The 5,451-nt window shown below is 38.8% G+C and overlaps 1 pseudogene; it reads right to left on the reverse strand.

The window, feature by feature from the left end:
- Window positions 1-3: 3 nt before the first annotated feature.
- LOC121791286 lies at window positions 4-5,201 on the reverse strand (annotated as a pseudogene).
- Between the last annotated feature and the right edge of the window lie 250 nt (window positions 5,202-5,451).

Raw genomic sequence — 5,451 nt, forward strand, 5'->3', positions numbered from 1 at the left:
AGTCAGCTTAGCAGATGCTTTTATTCTCATTTCATGAAGAAATTCACTGATCCGGATTAGAGCCTCAGTGCCTGGCATGAGATAAGGATGATTGCATACCTTCCTTAACTGCATTACAATATTCAGCATTGATTGCTGAGGAGCGCCTTTTCCTATGTTACGTAATATCTGGTAGTTCTTTGTAAGCATAGCGCGATAATATTCTGCTGAATAGATGACAACTCAACAGGAACCACTCGTTCTATCTTGGGGGGAATATTCTGCATAGCATCCTTTTTCAGTCTCCGCAGCATATGAGGAGCAACAAGTTTCTTCAATTCCTCCACTTTTTCTGCAGTTGTTAGATCATTGAATCTCTCCTCAAATAAAGCAAGCGAAGGAAATGCATCTTGCTGCAAAAAGTTTAGCAGATTGTACATCTCTCCAATGTTGTTCTGAAGCGGAGTACCAGTCAACAATACTCGATGCTGGAAGGAAAACATATTCAGCAAGCCAAACAACTTACTGCTAGAATTTTTCAGCCGGTGACCCTCATCAACCACAAGAACTTCCCAAGGAACTCCACGTAGATAAGAGGAATCACATAGAACCATTTCATAAGTAGTCAAAAGAACATTGAATTTGAATGCAGAAGACTTCTCATTTGATCCAGCAGGATTACGAGCATGGCATTCATATTGGCGTATTATGGCTCTTGCCTTTGTGTTACCATGATATTCCACAACATTGAGCTCAGGCGCCCAGAGAGCAAATTCTGACATCCAATTGGGCATTGTAGACAAAGGAACCAAGACCAAACAAGGAAGTGTAGCGTTAAACTCAAAATACAATGATGATAGGAAAGCACAGGCTGACACAGTCTTCCCAAGCCCATTTCGTCAGCTAGTATCACATTTCTGGATTTATGCCAGCTTTTGCGAAGCCAATTTAGTGCTTCCAGCTGATGTGGAAATAAAGAACCTCCAGCCAACTCTTTAGGCTGTTCAGTGAGATTAATGACCTCATTAATTTGTAGATCACCCTTCCTTCGCTTTAAGTCAAGCGGTGTAGCATCATTCTCCAATGTTTTCTTTTCAAACCTGAAGAACAAGTCAATCAAGTGACTTGACTTTGCAAAAATGGGGTCATCCATTCTTTCCCAAGTGCATTCATCATAAGGAAGACATGTCCACTTTACAAATGCTTCAGTTACACCATCTGCCGAGGCCCTTGTTGCAATTACTCGCTGTGGTGTCTTCCATTGCTCCTTGCATAGGTTCATCATAGCTGTTCCATACTTTGCCTTGTAATTCTCCAGCTTCCGCTTAGCTAGAACTTTCAGTTCAGATTCAGGAATCCAAGTGTCATGGACATGAGATTTGCCAACCCACTTGACCAGAAACTCATATGAGACAGCTGAACAAGAGTCTACAAGTTTCCTTTTCAGAGCGTAGTTCTTTCTCATGTCCTTTCCAACCTCTTTTTTGCTACCATTATCATCAGCGGCATCATCAGTCTGACAATTCTTTGAAATCCCAGGATTTTGGCTGTCATTCTGATCATCATTACCTGGACATGTGTCCAACACCATATCAGTCTTCTCACCTTCTGGAACCTTCTTGGAAGTTTCTGCTGCATTGGTGCATGAGATATTGTCATCTTGACTTTTGTTTTCCGGTACAAGGAATCAGAACCTTCAATTTCTCCGCTCACTGACTCCAATTTTTTCCTTTACATTCTTTGGTTGCTGACCTTTTGTATACTTGTAGCTTATCTTTATTCGAACCATTTTCTGCCTTCCTCCCTTCATCAGAACAATTAGCAGCATCATGAAGATCCTCAGCTATGTTTCCTCCGTCAAAGGCCTTTGGCAGCTGAAATTTACTTCTGATTTATTCACATCTTCTGCAACCAAAGAATCTGAAGTATTGACCACCACATTACAACCAGAATCAGTGTTATTTCCACGAACTCGACAGCCAACAACACGATCAACCTGGTATTATAAAATAATAAGAAAATTGAAGATAAAATGTCAGTCACTGTTATAGTTGGACTAGTATAAGAATAAAACAGGCATCTAAGAAATATCAAACTCTTTTGCTACAAGACTCATGACTCTCATCCTTTAAACCTGATGTACTCCAGTAGCAGTTTCTGGTTCAATGTTGATTTTTACAGCATCTTGTGATTCAAGTGAATCGTGAGCTGCTTCTTCAGTGACGTCCTGCATTGAAAGAATCATATCATTTGATGAACCCGAAAAAGCATGCAGAATATATATATTAATACTTGTGGGTGAATTAAAAAAGGAAAACATTTGCATCCACAACAACAAGATGCATCATAACATTTAGAGACACATTGACTGTAGGAACAACACCGAGTTGACGGCTAGGTAAAATGCAGAGGGGAAACGACTTTTGTGAATAAACCCTTATATGCAACGAACTTAGGAAATTTCGCACAAATCATACTGTTTCCGCACGATGCTTGATTTTGATGCATTTTTAACAGAAAGATTCAGCTCAAAATGGAAGTCTGTCGCTAAGGACGCTTACTGCTAATAATCAGACTCCCAACCCAAATTTAATTGTTATCTTTTGACCTTGCTTTTTATGGTAACTAAAACAACCATATTAGGCATAACCTCAGTTTTCTCAAATCAGAATATTTTGTCTTTTCAACAACTAATTGATATGTATCATCAGTATAATTAATTTGCAAGCATTTGACATTATTTTAATAGATATAATAAGGAGAAAACACAACATGGGATTATCCACTACCATCCTACATTTAAGGTGGATTTCAAATTTTAATATAGATGCTTGGGATGAGAGTATTAAGAAGAGAACTCTAAGTCCCATGGTTTTTCATTTATTCTTCAAGCCATGTACAAAAACAAGAAGGCTTTCAATATGGGTTTGTACTTATATAAAAGTACTGGTTTCAGCATGAAATATCATAAAGAATTAAGGATGCCCAATGCGTATCTACATTTTTAGTGAGAGTGAATCATGATATAAGAAAGCAAAAGACCTCATCCTTCGGAAGAACACCAGCCGTGGCTGCCCTAATATCCTGATTAGTTGAGGAAGTATCTTCACCAGCTATCTTAAATTTTCCCTTTGATTTTGAAGTGCCTGAACGTTGAACACCGACTTTGACCAGTCCTTTTTTAGAAGGTTTGGAACCACATTTTCCCTTAATCATTTTAAGCCTCTTTTCAGTATTGTAAGAATACGATTTTCGCTTTCTCTTTCTGGTTGCTGGGCTAGCAGCTTCCAGTGCAAGAACAGGTTTCCTTCGGGGTGAAATATTTTCAGGAGATGCCTCAGGATTTAAATCAGTAGATTCTACATTCATTTTGGACTTCTTTTTCTTCGACGATGATCCCTTAACGGAAGCCTTCGTGTTCACCGCTTGTACAAGTGCATGAGAAACTTGCTCTTTTTCATTAACATCATGAGATGAACTAGCATCCACAAAGCCATCTTGAGCTGGATTTAACTGTTCGTTATGGCATAAGTCATTGGAGGGAGAATCCAATTTCTCAGTTGTTTGGCTACGAAGTGATGCAGGAGATTTTCCTTTATCTGAATTCCGTTTCTTCCGAAGAGTTGGAGCAACAAATGTCTCGGTTACCTTGTCAGTTGCAGATGATTCAGCTTCAGTCTTTGATCTACGAATACTGATTTTTGTCCGTGCACGTTTTGAAACAGGATCCAGATTATTCATGCTCTCCACACAAGAATGTTGCTGAACGCAGGTTGGGCATTCCCATTTACCGGTTGGAATGCGCTACAGAATTCAAAGTAGTAAATGAAGCAAAAAGAAATAAAAGTTTAAAAATCTTTGGAAATATGCTATTCAATAACATACCTTCAAAGCAGGGTCTAAACATTCAAGATGATATGTACGGGGACAGCTATCACAACATAGCAACTTTCCACCAAGTTCGCAGACCACGCACTCGTAATAATACTGTACGATAAAAACAAAGATGCATGACATCTAGTCCAATATTTTCATACAGCTGTACTATTCAGATTGGGGTAATATCATAAAGATTTGCACGCAATAAATCTCTGAAACATTAATGCAAAAAAACGTAGTAAAACAGTTATTTTATAAGTGCATTAAATTCAATAAAAAATAAAATTCCTTTTTGTCTAAGAGATAAATTCAGCTGTGCCAAGAAAACATTTTTGCATCTAATAGAGAACATTCTTATCTCCATAACTTCAAATCATGTTCCCTGGGTTGCTCATGGAAACAACATGTATAAAGAAGTTAAAAAGGAAATGAAAATTCCACTAACCCCATCGTTGCCTTTTCTCTTCCAGAATTCTGCTCTAGATTATCGCTCTCTTCTTGGCCATTCTTTAATCTAGTAGTGGATGAGAATCTTACAGGTCTGAAGACTTTCTCACTGTCATGAGACTTAACTGTACCGGATGGAAGCTTCCTACGCTTGCGTTTCAACACCCAGTTTCTATTAAGCATGGTACTATTCTCTGAACCATTTTCCTTCATTGCCAATACATTTATGACCTGCAGCGTAACAACATAGTTGTTGGACATTGATCGAAAGCATTGACTCGGCATGCTTAAACCTAAAAACACAACTGGGCTCTTCTACTTTTACAACAGCACAAAGTTCATTCACTTACAAAATATTCCAACAATTGAATAGGTCTATATAGGGAACTATAAAGCATGAAACTTTTCATGCAATCCAAAATTCATCATAACATATCAACAAAAAGACTTTAAATTTGTTCAACCCTGAAGAGAATAAACAATAGATGAGGTAATCTAGGACCAGGATCCACATATTCAACAATGCATTTCATTTAAGTCAGATTAAAAAAGCCCCTTCCCACACTAATGAAGTATAACCTAAATGCAGAAACCATATCCCTCATTGTCTAATCAAGAATCACCTACACACTGAAATTGATCGTAGCTAGAAATCAATCAATGACATGCAAAAGCCAATATTGCAAGAAATCATATGCTGCAAAGAAACAATATTGAGCTGAGATTGCGGTTGAAATACTCGAAAAAAGCAGTATACCAGAAAGAAACAAGCACTCACCTAATCTGAGGCGTGGATCAAAAACTCCCAGAAACAAATAAAAACCAAATCTTTCCTACCCCTTCACGAATAACAAGTGATGGGAATTGCGGGTGCGGTGGAGTGAAGCAGAAAAGGGGGTAGGGTATATGAGAAACGAGATTAAGGGGGAGAGAGAGAAAGAGGGGCAGAAATAAAAGTAGATAGAGAGAGAGAGAGAGGGCGATGTAGAGAGAGAAAGAGGAATACAAATTATGATTCGCCGGGGTCATAGGACTTGGAGGTTACACACAAACTGGCATCATGTAATGCTGTGGGAACCGAGCCCCCATCCCCTCCTCCACTCCCGCCTCGACACGTGGCTCTCTCCTCTCCCGATTCTCTCGTCT

This window comes from Salvia splendens, unplaced genomic scaffold (genome assembly GCF_004379255.2).
Source record: "Salvia splendens isolate huo1 unplaced genomic scaffold, SspV2 ctg767, whole genome shotgun sequence".
Taxonomy (NCBI): Eukaryota; Viridiplantae; Streptophyta; class Magnoliopsida; order Lamiales; family Lamiaceae; genus Salvia; species Salvia splendens.